General features: G+C 36.6%; 1 long non-coding RNA gene across 1 annotated transcript; it reads right to left on the bottom strand.

Annotated features, from left to right (window-relative positions):
* Positions 1-584: 584 nt before the first annotated feature.
* On the bottom strand, positions 585-4,170 carry LOC107795878 (uncharacterized). Its single transcript, XR_001650261.2, has 3 exons — positions 3,775-4,170; positions 1,663-1,731; positions 585-847 (listed from the first exon to the last, which is right to left on the bottom strand). It is a non-coding gene; the product is annotated as an uncharacterized LOC107795878 (long non-coding RNA).
* Positions 4,171-16,660: the final 12,490 nt, after the last annotated feature.

Genomic DNA, 16,660 nt, shown 5'->3' with positions numbered 1-16,660 from the left:
TTACTCCAAAGCCAATATAGGAAAAAAAATAATTAATTCATTCTTAAAATCTGGAAAAATCACTTATTTTGGACCACAAGAAAAAAGCCAAAAAATCACTTATTTTGGACCGGAGGGAGTATATATTATCTGTCTTGAAATCGATAACCTTATCTTCTAGATATTAATATTAGTTAGGACTGACTCTATTTTATTTAAATATAATTGGTTGAACCCATCTCTAAATTTTTGGGTCAAACAGTCTCAACTTTTCATTGTAATTTAAAACTACTCTCAGATTTTGACTTTGTTATGGATCAACGGCAAATATAAATTTTTTTCCTAATGTCGAGAGAGAGCAAAAATTTAATGAGAGGTAAAATTGCTCTATTTGGATAATGCATGTTTAAATTTTTACCATTTTCCTATTATTCTATTTCGAACGATTGCAAGTTGTGACCTTTATAAAACCTAGTTAGGAAGCTACACACGACTTGATATTACCTTTTATTGTCAAGACCCCAAATTCTTCCTCCCTGAACTATCGTGATGGTACCTAATTTCTACGACTAGGTAAGCCTAATATTGCGGAAATAAAATAAAAATACGAAGATAACGGCTAACAGATAATAAACATAAAAGATGTCGTTCGGCATATACAATAATCACTTTTTCAAAACCCGGAATATCGTAAGTCACAAGCTACTTAAGAGTCTTAACTGTTCTATACATCATTTCAACAGAAAGAAGGAAAAAATGAACACGGGGGATAGAGGGGGACTCTTAAGTCTGCGGACGCGAGCAGATGTACCTTGAAGTCTCCTGAAGCAGCAACCACGCAACTAGACTCAAGGCTGATAGCTAGTACCTGGATATTCACACGAAAACATGTGCAAGAAAGGGCATGAGTACACCACAACGGTACAAGTAAGTGCCAAGCCTAACCTCGATCGAGTAATGACAAGATTAGGTAGGGCCTTACTGAAAAATATATAACAAAATAAGGCAGAAATGAAATATCATTGTAAAATAAAGACTAAAATTAAACATGAATGAAACCGTAGAAGTCAAAAGCTCGGTACCCAGAAAATAACAACAGGGAATTTTCCAAGATATCGTCCCGTAGTCCCAAAAGTAAATGCAGTATAGGGGGATCTCCCGAATACCGCTCCGTAGTCCCAAAGTAAATATGCGGTGCAGAGGATTTCTCGGAATACAGTTTCGTAGTCCCAAAGTAAATATGCAGTACAAGGGAATCTCCCGGAATACCGTTCCGTAATCCCAAAGTAAATATGCAATACAAGGGGATCTTCCGGAATACCGTTCCATAGTCCCAAAGTAAATATGCAGCTCAAACAATAGAAATACAACTACAGCATGAAACCCCTACAATTTAGACTAAGTACAAGTCGAGGAAGAAGCAGAAAATTCACTAAGCATGCTTCACAAAGATCAGACAAACAATTAAAACACATAGACATGTTGTTCTAAACTAAACATAATAATTAGATATGTTAGTGTAGCTCAGTTAAAGGAAAACAAACATTTTATTTAATGAAAACAGAGTTTTTCCAACAAATAGCTCGTGTACGCACTTGTCACCTCACGTACACGGCGCTCATATATCAAACAGTACCAAATCTTAAGGGAAGTTCCCTACACAAGGTTAGGCAAGCCACTTACCTCAAACCAAGCTCAATCAATCAGTCATAGTGCCTTTCCCACGAATATCCTGCTCCGAGTGGCCCAAATCTAGCCAAAACAATTACACAACGTAAATATAGCTACCAGACTCTAATATAGCTAATGAAATCAAAGCTAAAGCAAGAAATTAGAAAAATGACCAATAAGCCTCCCCGGGCCCACGTCTCGAAATCGGGTAAAAGTCACAAAATATGAATACCTATTTACTCACGAGTCCAACCATACCAAAATTAGCCAATTCCGATCACAACTCGACCTTCAAATCCTCAATTTGTGGTTTATGAAGTTTCTACAACTTTTTTCCAAATTTCCATCTCAAAGTACTAATTAAATGACGAAATCAATCATATATTCATGTATATTAACCGAATCCGAATTAGAATTACTTAGGCCGATGAATTTCTTGAAAACCCATGAAAAAAACATCTCAAACCGAGCTCACAAGGTCCAAAAATGAAATAATAACCTAAGCCTCGGTTATATAGTACATTCTCTGAACTTACCATGTGTGGTCCGCACAATTCCAAGTGCGGCCGCACTCTCTTGGTGATTGCACTATCTGGCTTTAGTATTTTGGCCATAACTTTCTCTACAGATGTTCAAATTATGATTTCTTTACCTTTCTGAAAACTAGACACGAAGGCTACACTTTTCCTTTTGGAATCATTTCAATATACCTTGTAGATAAAATGATATAAGCTTCCGAAGTCGCACTAGCGAATCTGAGAGTTCCTGGGTGTGGCCGCACACAAAACTGAACGGCCCGCACACTCCTCTGCGGCCTGAAGTGCGGCCGCACACAAAATTGTGTAGTCCGTAATTCTGAATCCTGAACCAAAAATTCTGAGTTCTTATCCCCAACAGAGTCGCCAGAGCTGTCACACCTCCTTTTTCCCGAAGGGATAGGGAATTTTTCCAATTTAAGTGACATTATTCGAAATGAGAGTATTCTTTATTTCAGAGTCACGCTTGGAATAATTATATGGTGTCCCAAGTCATCGGTTTATTTTAAATTCCAAATCGAGGAAATTTGACTCTGTTTAAAAAGTTCGCGAACACAGAAAACCGGGTAAGGAATTCTGTTAACCCGAGAGAAGGTATTAGGCATTCCCGAGTTCCGTGATTCCAGCACGGTCGCTCAACTATTAATAATTGGCCTAATTATCGAATTTATTACGTGTTTTAAACCTATTGTGCATTGTTAACTTTATAACCAGTTTAATATATTTATTGAGTTATTTCTAGAACAAGTCACGATTGTCACACATTAGTTGTTTTGATACACATTGCAAACCGCATCACATGAAATGCACCCGCGATTTACAACATATTTATTTTTGTTATTGTTCGAAGTTATGGTCGGGTCACATGAAATGCACACCCGAATTGGGATTTACGTATCGTAACCATGCCACAGGAACCGTACTCATAGCCACGATGATTTATTATTAAACGCACCTAAAGCGAACTACGATGTTCATAATTATTTATTTCCTAAGTTTGGGATTGTTGTGATGGGCTCAAGAATTATGAAAATTATTTGGGAAAAAGAAAAGCAATGGGTGTTTGTAAATTGTCAAACACCTTGCGGACATCGTTATTCTAGAAATTGTAACACATTAAACAGCTCAAGTTCTAGTCAAATTGATCGATGTAATCAAAATGGAATACATGAATAGATGAACACATTCAAATGGATGAATCCGGACCATTATGTGAACATTAGGAGATATAATTATTGCAAATTTTATCATTGACTCACAAAACAAAACATGAAATCAGAACTTTTACAACCACACCACCCAACCACTGGTACATGATCAAATCTAGAATTACACACAAATTGATTACTGAAGCTCTAAAAAATCTAAATTAATATGAAGATTTTATCACATGCCATCCCACATGATGAGTTTCAACGAAGTTTTGACTAGCTCATGGTCCAAACAGATTGAACACTAAAAATAACAACTTCAGAAAAGCATAGAGGCAAGGCACCCAAATTTAACAGAATTTATTCAGTCATGTTCAGTTAATATCAGAGAAACAGTCACGTGGATCAAGACAGGAGTGTAAGGATTCTGTATGTACCTCAAATGCAGAAAAATAGAGTGACAAAGCCAAACAAAGGCACAGAGAAGAAGCAGGAACAACAACAATCAGCAACTTCTTATGCCCACACAGCTCGATAACCCCAGAACATACGCAGCAACTAAACAAAAATCGGAAACAACTTTCAATTTCCTTCTCTCTTTTTCTTTTTTTGTTTTTTGCTTTGATTTCCGGAGCATCTGTTTTCCGATCTGAAAATTTATTTGTTTTTTTTTTAATTCGTAGCTCTGATTTGTTCTTCTACTGTGTGTGAGTGAGATGAAATGGGCATTTGGGAGAAGGTCTTCAGGCGTTCTCCTTGAAGATCAGAGATAGCGTCGTTTTTGGTTTATCTCTGGGGGAGAGGGATCTTCTGATTTAGGTGTCTAATGTGTCTATATATTAGAGTGTAGGAGGTTGGATTTTAATAAAGGGGAATGGGTATTTGGGTAGTGGGCTGGGATGATATGGGCTTAGATAATGGAATTTTTACATTACTATGTCATATAAAATCTATATTACACTCAATGTTTAAGGTTTGATATAATTACATTTAGTATACCTAATTATCAATTATATACCATAAGGTTTTTTAACTGTACATTGATTGTACCTTATATCACTCTTACATTTATGGTACCGTATATTCCTTCAAATCCCCCCCCCCCCCCCCACGTTTCTCTCTCCCAACCCCACACCCTCACCCACATATCACCACACACCCAGAAACCTCTGCTAAATCCAGAAAAACAATTGAAATTTTCTACCATTAATGTCCAAAATCAAGGTTTTTTCTTCTACAACCAGTCAAAAATGAAGTCAAATCTTCAAAGTTTCATACACAGCAACAACTTTTGATGGTTATGATTTCGGGTTCCTTCAGTAATATAAGAGGAAAGGAAAAGAGAGCAGCAATTACACCATTGACAGCCATTAAAAGGCTTTGAAGCTTTCAATTCAAATTTGGGTTTTCAAAAATCATTATTTGTTTGGATTGGGTGTTGTGTAAATAATTGGGAATATGGTTTGGAGTTTATATCTCAATTTTGAGAGGCTTTGATAAAGATTAGACTTGGTTTTGGCTGAATTTCAGATTGAAATTCGAAGAAGAAGAAGACGTATATTGCAGAAATTGTAGAAAATTTGTAGATAAATTGAAGAAAAATTGTAGACTGTTGTTTATTTATTTTTCTTGAAGAAAAATTGCAGAAATATTTTTTGGATTCCATATTTAGCATAGCAGTTTCGTAAGGAGTAACAAGAGCATATAGGAGAATCACAAAATTGTAGCATAATCGGGATTTTCGACATAATTGTGTTTTTTGCAGAAAATTTGTAGAAGTTTTAGTCGTTTTTGATTTATGAAAATAGAAAACAAAGCATCTACAATCAGAAGACAAATAATCTACAATTTATCGATAAAATATCTACAAACTGGTTACATTGAATTTTAATATCCCAATTCTCATTCAATTGTAACATAATTGGGATTTTCGACATAATTGCATTTTTTGCAGAAGATTTGTAGAAGTTTTAGTCGTTTTTGATTTGTGAAAACAGAAAACAAAGCATCTACAATACAAATAATCTACAATTTATCTATAAAATATCTACAAACTGGGTACATTAAATTTTAATATCCCAATTCTCATTCAATTGTAGCATAATTGGGAATTTTGACATAATTGCGTTTTTTCAGAAGATTTGTAGAAGTTTTAGTCATTTTTTTATTTGTGAAAACAGAAAATAAAGCATCTACAATCAGAATACAAATAATCTACAAAATATCTACAAACTGGGTACATATTTGGACTCGATATGATTCTCCTAAAATGTATGTTTCACATTTTTTATATATATTTTTGTCCAAAATAGTACTAAATCATTCACTTAAATACAATTTTTATACAATGTTGTTCAACTTTCATACAATAGGTAAATGAATAAAAGAAAAATAAATAAATAAATAACAGTCTACAATTTTTCTTCAATTTATCTATAATTTTTCTACAATTTCTGCAATATATGTCTTCTTCTTCTTCTTCTTCTTCTTCGAGTTTCAATCTGAAATTCAGTCAAAACCAAGTCTAATATTCACCAAAACTCCTCAAAATTGAGATATAAACTCCAAACCATATTCCCAATTATTTTCAACAATACTCAATCCAAACAAATAATAATTTTTGATAACCCAAATTTGAATTCAAAGCTTTCAAGCTTTTTAATGGTTGTCAATTGTGGAATTGCTGCTCTCTTTTCCTTTGTTTTGTATTACTGAAATTTGTACATAATTGCGTTTGATGTAGAAGAATTGTAGAAGATTTAGTTGTTTTTGATTTGTGAATTGTAGAAGAATAATTAATTCGTTTTTTAATTGTAGAAGAATAATCAATTCGTTTTTGAATTGTAGAAGAATAATTGCGTTTGATGTAGAGACGCTAAATTTGAAACGAAACTGACGAAGAAGATTAATGTGCGTGATTTGCATTTTGGAAGATGTAGAAGAATATTTAATCCCCCAATTTTAGCGCGCCTAAATAAGGAAGCCTACAGCTACAATGATTCCTTATTTAATGCATGGTCTATATTTTATAGAAAAACTATTAGCATGAAGGGTAATATGCAAACTATGAAGATATATAGTAATATAGTTTCCTATATGGTATAGGAATGAAAATTTCCCTTAGATAATTTGGGATTTTTGGGCTTCAAATTAAGCTGGCCCAGATGAAATTGACAGACCAAATCTACTTCTTTTTCTTTGTTTTTCTTTTACTTTTAAGTTCTAACAAATTAAATCCTAAATTAAAACCTAACTTAAATCTAATTTAGTAGAAATAATTCTATTTATCTACTAACAAATGCATGTAAAATCTAAAAAAAATATTTTGTTTGATTTTTATGCATTAATTCTAACTATTAAAGAGTAGTTAATTCCTAAAAATATAAATTAGACCTACGATGGTATGAAACGAAAAATGTGACAATTTTTTATGATTTTTCTTATGATTTTAAAATATTAAACATGCATGAAATGCAACTAAATAAAGAAAAACTCTTAAAATCCATTAAATTACTTTTGGTCTATTTTTAGGAGTAATTTCCATGTGGGGGCAAAAAGTAGGAGCTCACAGTTGCCCATCTTTGCTTGTAAACATGAAGAGTTTCGGGCAAAGATAAAGTGAGCAAATACGAGCAAATTTTGCCCGTTTGAAACTCCATGGGAAGTATTTTTAAAAAGTCTGACCGAATCTTGCTTTGGAGGTTGTCTACATATCCTTGGCTATAAAGGAGTCAGGTCAGTGTAGTTCTGGAAATTTTGGTAGCTGGGACTACCGAATAGCTGTGATTTCACTGCTATTGCTGTTGTTTCTGTTTGCTGAGCTCCTTATTACACCAAAATCAAAATGAAAAACTAAACCAACTAAGCCTATCAGCTACGAGTTAAAAGATTCCTATCTATGAGTCTTCTGGAGCTTGATCTTGAGTCTTGGCTGGTTCTTCACGCAGACTCTGATTTGAATCTTGATGCTTGTTAGCTGCAAGTACTAGTTCGTTCTTTTTCAGCATTTCGGATCAAGGCGGGACATACAAAGCATGTGACTTCAATCATGTCTTGAGCAGTCCACATCTTTTCTTCACTTCTGCATTTTGAGTTCACTATTTTTTCTTTTATTCTGGATTGAGACTTCTTCTTTTGGTCGTCTCGAACCCTGTGTCTCGAGGTATAACCTGCTCATACACCAAAACAAACAAAAATTTTCTGCCCCAGTTTTCACTAGAAAAATTTCGTGCGTTATTTGTAACAAAATTCTAAACTACTTCTTTATTGAAAGCAATAAAAGGTCAGGAATGGTGTACCCTGAAAAGATCATTATGATTTTTTTTTTTGTTTTTTTTTTCTTCAAAAAGATGTCTCAACTAAGGATTGGTTTACATTATGTTGGAAAACATAGCTAGGGATTGGTGTACCCTATACTAGTAATGAGATCAGGGAGTAGTGTACTCTGCATTTAAGATCAAATCAACTAGGGAGTTGATACCCTATGTTGGAAAGGAGACTAGGGAATTGCGTACCCTATGCTAAAACGAACCAAGAAGGAATTTTTTTTCTTTTTTTTGGGAGAAAATCAATTTCATATTTTTTTGAGAAAATCATTCTTTTAAACAAATTGCCCCGAGCGCATTTTTTTCAAAGGCAAGAACAAATGACTTTTTTTTAATCGAGACATCCTCTTTTCTTTCTTTGTTTTTTTAATTTCCTAGGAGAAAATTCATTAGACTAGGTTTTTATATCTTAGGAGATTCATCAAACTAAGTCATTTATCCTAGGAGAAAGTTAATCAGACTAGGTTTTCTAATTTATTATCTAAGGAGAAAGATTCATCAGACTATGATTTTGATTTTAAGAGAAAAGTTATCAGACTAGGTCTCTTTTTTCGGTATCTTAGGAGAAAGATTCAACAGATTAAGATTTCTATTCTAGGAGAAAATTCGTCAGACTAGGTTTTCTATCTTAGGAGAAAGATTCATCAGACTAAGATTTCTATCCTAGGAGAAATACTCATCAGACTAGGTTTTCTCATCTTAGGAGAAAAATTCATCAGACTAAGACTTCGATCCTAAGAGAAAGTTCATCAGACTAGGTCTCTTTTTTTGGATATCTTAGGAGAAAGATTCATCAGACTAAGATGTTTATCCTAGGAGAAAGATTCATCAGACTAGGTTTTCTTATCTTAGGAGAAAGATTCATCGGACTAAGATTTCTATCCTAGGAGAAAATTCATCAGACTAGGTATTTTTTTAATCTTAGGAGAAAGATTCATCAGACTTAGATTTTGATCCTAGGAGAAAGTTCATCAGACTAGGTCTCTTTTATTTTTTCTTTTGTTTTTGTATCTTAGGAGAAAGATTCATCAGACTAAGATTTCTATCCTAGGAGAAAGTTTATCAGACTAGGTCTTCTATCTTAGGAGAAAGATTCATCAGACTAAGATTTTGATTCTATGAGAAAATTTATCAGACTAGGTTTTTTTTTCTTATCTTAGGAGAAAGATTCATCAGACTAAGACGTTTATCCTATGAGGAAACAAAAAAAGTGAAGAACAATGGTAAAATTTTATGCACACTAACAAGACAAATAAAGACAAAGATTTGAGAACTTCTATTTGTCGGCTCTTCTCTTCTCTTCTCTTCCTTTTCACTTTTTTTTTCTTCTTCTTTTTTTTCTTCTTCTTTTTTTTTTTCCTATTTTTTCTTTCTTTTTCTCTTTCCTTTTCCCTTCTTTCTTTTTTTTTTTGTTTTTTTTTCTTTTTCCCTTTTTTTAACCATTCGATCGAACCTGATGTGGGTTGCCTACGTATCATGATGCCGCATGAATCAGATCTTTGTGTAGTTCGGGAAGATTAGGAATAAAATAAACTAAATCTTTTTTTTTCTTTTTTTGGATTTTGAATTTTCTTTTTTCCCCCTTTTTATTTTTTAAAATTTTCGAAAGAAAGACTTATACAGAAGAAAGAAAATATTTTTTGATTTCAATTTTTTTTTTTGGAATTTCGAAAGAAAATTTCTTTGGATTTTTGGATTTTTATGTTAAAATTGTGAAAGAAAGACTTCTAAAGAAAATATTTTTGAATCTTGAATTTTGTTTTCAATTTTCGAAGGAAAAACTTCTAAAGAAGAATGAAAATATTTTTAAATTTTTTAGAAGAAATTAAAAGAAAATATTTTTGATTATTTTTAAATTGGAATCTCAAAGAAAGACTTTTCTAAAGAAGTAAAGGAAAATATTTTAAGATTTTTGAAAATTAGGGGCCCGAACTGATGAGGTTTGCCTACGTATCTCACATCCGGTGAGAATCAGGCCCGCATAGTTCAGTAGTTTTGACGGAACAGACAAACAAGGCACTTGAATATTTTTGGCTCATTCTGAAATGACCTTGTCTTTTCTTTTCTTTTTTTTTCAACATTTTAGCAGAGTTTTCAAATACCTACCTCTCATTCTTTTTTTTTTTATTTTCTATTTTTTTATTTTTTTTATTTTCTTTTCCTATTCTAGAAGCCAATCAACATGCAAGCCGAAACAAACAGATGCGCAAGTAGTACGTAAGATGCATCAGGATAGTCTTTATTTTTGGGTACACCTATCCTAGACAGACCCAACCCCTGTGTTGAGTCCCCAAAGTCAAATGCACGTGATGCAACCAAACGTTATTACTAGGGATCCGGCATGAGGCTATGTTATTCTAGGTTTAAAACTTGGGTGTATTGTTCTAGACCTGGCTTACTTGAGCAGATAACTCGAGCCGAGGGGGGCAGTGTACCGGTAACCAAAAGATCATCCAGCTTTACAACTTGTCTGATCCTCGTTCTAAATTAGGGATATGACACTAACAGAAAAGAAGTCACGCTAGCGTGCACTTCCCAGAAGATTTAGAAGACTCAGAGAGAAGAAGGGTTTCGTAACAGATTATATACAGTTCACACAATATTAAAGCGGTAAAAAATGGCATTTAGCACATTAGGCTTAAACACATAAAAAATCAGATCATAAACAAAAGCCAAATATAACAGTTATTCTAAGCTCGAATTCTGAACCCTGAACCAGAGATTCTGGGTTCTTATCACCAGCAGAGTCGCTAGAGCTGTCACACCTCCTTTTTCCCGAGGGGGATCGGGAATTTTTCCAATTAAAGTGACATTAATCGAAATGAGATTATGTATTAGATTCAGGGTCGCCAATTGGAATAATTAATGGTGTCCCAAGTCACCGGTTTATTTTAAATCTCAAACCGAGGAAATTGACTCTCATTTATGGACTGCGAACACAAAAGACCGAGTAAGGAATTCTATTAACTCGGAAGAAGGTGTTAGGCATTCCCGGGTTTTGTGATTTTAGCACGGTGCCTCAACTATTAATAATTGGTCTAATTATCTGATTGATTGCATGTTTAGAACCTTTTGTGCATTTTAACCTTTTAAACCGCTTTTAATTATTTATAGAGTTATTTCTGGAATAAGTTACGATTGTCGTACACTTGTCGTTTTGGTACACATTGCAAACCGCGCCACATGAAATGCACCTGCGATTTACAACATGTTTATTTTATTATTATTCAAAGTTATGGTCGAGTCATGTGAAACACACACTCGAATTGGGATTTACGTATCGTCACCATATCACGGGAACCATACCTATAATCACGATGATTTATTAATCGCACCTAAAAACATCTAGTGGTGTTTATGAATTGGCCATTTTCCATGCAAAAGATTAATAAGTCAATGCTTTCAGACTTTCAGCTGCTATCATCTTTTTTATTCCTTTTCTAAAGTCACATTCCACGTTTTATAAAAGAAAGAAAGACCATAAGTCTTTCCCTGTCAAAATCTCATATATAACAATCGCTTGCAAATTGTTTCTTTGCTTATGGAGATCGGCAAAGCTTCTAGAATAACTACACTGACATAAAGTGAACTCATTTCGACAGTGCCATAGGAATGAACAAACAATATCAAAACTCAGTATTCTTTAAACAAATTTTGGAACAACACATACAAACTAATTACCAGCCAAACAGTTATAAAGCACGGAAGTAATCAATAAAGTAGAAATGGACCTTGCAATAGCTAAATATTCTTCGATACAACAGGAACAAAGATCTTCTGGACTTTCGTATGAACTAACCATGACTGGAAACGGCACCGAGAACTTCGACGGAGCTTCGAATATTGACTGAAACTCTTGGGTTTTTTGTCGTGTTTGGAGAGCTTGTAGAGTTGGGTTGATGGTGGTTTCAAGCCGAGTTTCGCTTTTTTTGGTTGAGGAAGAAAGCAACCACCACCAACGGATTTTCAACGTATAATTGGAATTATAAAAATTGAAGCTTTAGGAGATCTGTGGAGAGACATGATGAAAACAATAGCTCCAAAATAACGTGCTTTGCCTCAAGAGAGACGACGAAAGAGATGAACCAAAAAGAAGGGCAAATTGTGGTCCTCTTCTGTTGAGTCGCAGAGGAAAGAGATGATGAGGAGTTAGCTCCTTTCTATGGGGCATGCGGCTGTGTGTGTGTTAGCTGCTGAGAATTCTTCTAGGTTGTGAAGAAGATGGGTGGAAACCGCTAATACTTTTGAAGAAGGGGGAGAGTTTTTTTTGTAGGGAGTAGGAATTACCTTAGGTCAAACGAGGAGTGGGTATGAGCTTGAGCAAATTGGGCTCAAATTTGGCACAATTTGGGCCATGACTTGAACATTTGGACAAAGCAAGATTTTAGTAGAAATAGTCCAAATTAAAACTTCTTTCTTTTTCTGTGATTTTAATTTTTTCGTTTTATTGATTAATATATGAAAATAAAAATACTACTCCTAAACTTGAATAGCAAGATAAAATACTAATCACTCAAAATTTACTTAACAAACATAATATATTTTTTGGAAAACTTTTTCTTTATTTTGGAAAACCTTTTCTTTATTTGTAAATGAAGATAAAGCTTATAAAAAATATGACTCTTTTTTTATTGTTTTCAATTTTCTTAAATAAAATGTATAAAAGGAGAAATAAGAGTTAAAATATGTAGATTAAACTTAAAATATATTTACATACTAAAAAGTGATGAAAAGCTAAAATTTAGTCAAAAATTAGGTGCTCACAGTCCAAAATAGCCCACTGGCTCCTCAACATAACATAGATCTTTGTCCAACTGGACTGAGCTGAAATCCAACACATGAGACGGGTCGCCGTGATATTTTTGGAGCATAGAAATATGGAATACTGGATGAACTCCTACTAGATTGGGAGGCAAGGCAAGCTCATAAGCAACCTCCCCAACTCGCCACAACACCTCAAATGGACCAATGAACCTTGGGCTCAGCTTGTCCTTCTTTCCAAACCTCATAACTCCCTTCATAGGCGAAATCAAGAGCAAGACTCGCTCTCCAACCATGAATACCACATCGCGAACCTTCCAATCCATATAACTCTTTTGTTTGGACTGGGCTGTGCGAAGTCTATCCTGAATCACCTTAACCTTCTCCAAATCGTCCTGAACCAAGTCTATGCCCAAGAACCTAGCCTCACCCGTCTCGAACCAACCTACTGGGGACCGACACCGCCTACCATACAGAGCCTCATATGGTGCCATCTGAATGTTGGACTGATAACTATTGTTGTAGGCAAACTCCGCAAGGGGAAAGAACTGATTCCAAGAACCTCCAAACTCCATCACACACGCACGGAGCATATACTCAAGAATCTGAATAGTGCGCTCGGACTATCCGTCCGTCTGATGGTGAAATGTTGTGCTCAACTCCACTCGAGTACCCAACTCATGCTATACGACCCTCCGAAACTGTGATGTAAACTGCGTACCCCGGTCAGAGATAATAGATAGCGGCATGCCATGAAACCTGACAATCTTGTAGATATAAACTCGAGCTAGCTGCTCGGAGGAATAAGTAGTCATCACAGGAATGAAATAAGCTGACTTGGTCAGTCTGTCCATAATCACCCAAACTGCATCAAACTTCCTCCTACTCCGTGGGAGTCTAACAATGAAATACATAGTGATCCACTCCCATTTCCACTCTAGAATCTCTAACTTCTGAAGCAACCCACCCGGCCGCTGATGTTCATACTTCCCTTCTGACAATTTAGACGCCGAGTCACAAATTCCACTATATCTTTCTTCATTCTACGCCACCAATAATGTTGTCTCAAGTCTTGATACATAGTTTTGACACTCGAGTGAATAGAGTACCGCAAGCTGTGAGCCTCCTGAAGAATCAACTCCCGCAATTCGTCCATATTGGGCACATATAACCTGCCCTGCATCCTCAATGCACCATTATCACCAATAGTGACCTCCTTAGCATCACCTTTATGAACAGTGTCCTTAAGGACAAGCAGATGGGGGTCATCATACTGTCACGCCCTAATACGGTCATAAAAAGAAGACTGGGAGACCACACAAGCCAAAACTTGACTCGGCTCAGAAATATCCAATCTAACAAACTGGTTGGCTATGGCCTGAACATCCAATGCCAATGGCCTCTATGCTGCTGGTAAATATGCTAAGCTCCCTGAACTCTCCGCCCTGCTACTCAAGGCATCAGCCACCACCTTGGTCTTCCTGGGATGGTACAGAATAGTGATATCATAATCCTTAAGTAGTTCTAACCACCTCCGCTGATGCAAATTAAGATTCTTTTGCTTGAATATATACTGCAAACTCCGATGATCAATGTAAATCTCACAAGGTATACCGTACAAATAATGCCGCCAAATCTTCAAGGCATGAATGATAGCTGTTAGGTCAAGGTCATGGACAGGATAATTTTTTTCATGCACTTTCAGTTGTCTGGACGCGTAGGCAATCACCCTACGGTCCTGCATCAACACTGCGCCGAGGCCAACTTGCGATGCATCACAATAAATAGTATAAAACCTTGAACCTGTAAGAAATATCAATACTGGGGCTGTAGTCAAAGCTATCTTGAGTTTTTGAAAGCTCTCCTCACACTCCTCTGTCCACCTGAACAAAGCACCCTTCTGGGTCATCCTAGTCATAGGTGCTGCAATAGATGAAAATCCCTTAACAAACCGACGGTAATAGCCCGCCAAACCAAGAAAGATCTGGATCTATGTAGTTGAGGACGGTCTGGGCCAACTCTGTTTTTCTTCCACCTTCTTCGGATCCACCTTGATCCCCTCTCTCGACACTACATGACCCAAGAATGCCACTGAATCTAATCAGAACTCACACTTTGAGAATTTTGCACATAACTTCTTCTCTCTCAAGGTCTGAAGCACTATCCTCGGGTGCTGCTTATGATCTTCCCGACTCCGGGAGTACACCAGGATGTCATCAGTAAACACAATGACGAATGAATCAAGATAGGGCTGAAATACACTTGCATCAAATGCATAAATGATGTTAAGGCGTTGGTCAACCCAAATGACATCACAAGGAACTTGTAATGACCATACCGAGTTCTGAAAGCAGTCTTCGGGATATCTAGCTCCCAAATCTTCAATTGATGATAACCTGAATATAAGTCAATCTTGGAGAACACTCTAGCACCCTATAACTAATTAACTAAGTCATCAATACGAGGCAAAGGATACTGATTCTTCACTGTGACTTTGTTCAACTGGCGATAATCAATGCACATACGCATATAACCATCCTTTTTATTCACAAATAAGACAAGAGCAACCCAAGGTAACACACTAGGCGAATGAAGCCCTTATCAAGCAATTCACATAACTATTCCTTCAACTCCTTCAACTCAGGAGGGGCCATACGGTAAGGAGAAATAGAGATGGGCTGAGTGCCCGACAACAAATCAATGCCAAAATCAATATCTCTGTCAGGCGGAATGCCCGGAAGATCAGCTGAAAGCCAGAGGCGGAGGCAGGATCTCCATGAAGGGGGTTAAAAAAATTGTAGCTAATTTTTTTTTTGTAGCTAGTGGGAATTGAGCCTATGACCTTATGAAGGTTTTGAACCCCCTTGACCACTAAACTACACTTTTGAGTTGTGTTAAGGGGGTTCAAAACTTAATATATAGAGGTAAAAAATAGATTACCTTATATATACGTTGTAATTTTTCGACGAAGGGGGTTCGGGTGAACCCCCTTCCGCCCCCCTAAATCTGCCCCTGCTGGAAACACATCAGGGAAATTCCTCACTACTGGTACTGACTCAACTATAGGGGTATCAATATTGACATCTCTCACATAGGCTAGATATGCGTCACTCCCCTTCTCAACCATTCACTGAGCTTTAAGAAATGAAATAACTCTATTGGGAGTGTAATCTAAGGTACCCATTCACTCTAATCGCGGGAAACCTGACATAGCCAGCATCATAGTCTTGGCGTAATAATCAAGAATAGCATAATGGGGTGACAACCAGTCCATGCCCAAGATAACATCAAAATCTACCATATTGAGCAATAATAAATCGGCTCTGGTCTCAAAACCACTAAGAGTAATCAAACACGACCGATAAACACGGTCTAAAACAAGAGAATCTCCCACAAGCGTAGACATATAAATAGGGGAACTCAACGAATCCCGAGATACGCCTAATTGTGGGGCAAACTAAGAGGACTCATTGGAATAAGTGGAGCCTAGATCGAATAGAACTGATGCATCTCTATGACAGACCGGAACAATACATGTGATGATAGAATCGGAAGCAACAAACTCTGTATGAGCAGGAATGGCATAGTATCTGGCCTGGCCTCCCTCTCTAAGGCAACCTCTACCTCCCCAACCTCTACCCCGAGCTGGCTGAGCAGGTGGGGTGGCAGCTGATGCCGTAATCATGGCCTGAGTACCCTCTGGAGAATTCTATGGCTGAGAAGTCTGTGGAGGCACACCCCTCCTAAGTCTCCACTTGGTGAGTGTCTCTATACTCAAAACAAGCTCTAGGAAGACGTGACAGCTGTGTCTGGCTCGGGCCAAGTTTGCTGGACTGACCGCTGATACCACCTCATGTAGGAGGAACACTAGCTACTAGAGGTGCATAATAAGGCTCCTAAGGTCTAGGAAGAGCTGGAATACCACTGGCGGCTAAAAGAGCTGAATAAACGAGGCGACTCACATAACTTCTACCATGACGAACTGAAGTTGGGGCACGGGCACCAGAATAATGGCCTGACTCTCGAGACCTCTTGGCCTCTCTCTCGTCCATATCCCCAGCAAGCATGCCCTCCACTCTCATAGCAATACTCACCACCCGCTGATACGCGATATCCATCTCTAACTCCCTAACCATGCTAGTCCTGATGCTGGGAATGATTCCCTCAATAAACTAGCGAACCCTCTCTCGAACTGTGGAAACCAAAACCGGTGCATGCCTAGCTGTAACGATCCAAC

Source organism: Nicotiana tabacum, chromosome 5 (assembly GCF_000715075.1).
Source record: "Nicotiana tabacum cultivar K326 chromosome 5, ASM71507v2, whole genome shotgun sequence".
Lineage (NCBI taxonomy): Eukaryota > Viridiplantae > Streptophyta > Magnoliopsida > Solanales > Solanaceae > Nicotiana > Nicotiana tabacum.
Note: the sequence above shows the minus strand (reverse complement) of the source record. Positions and strands in the feature narration are given on the sequence as shown.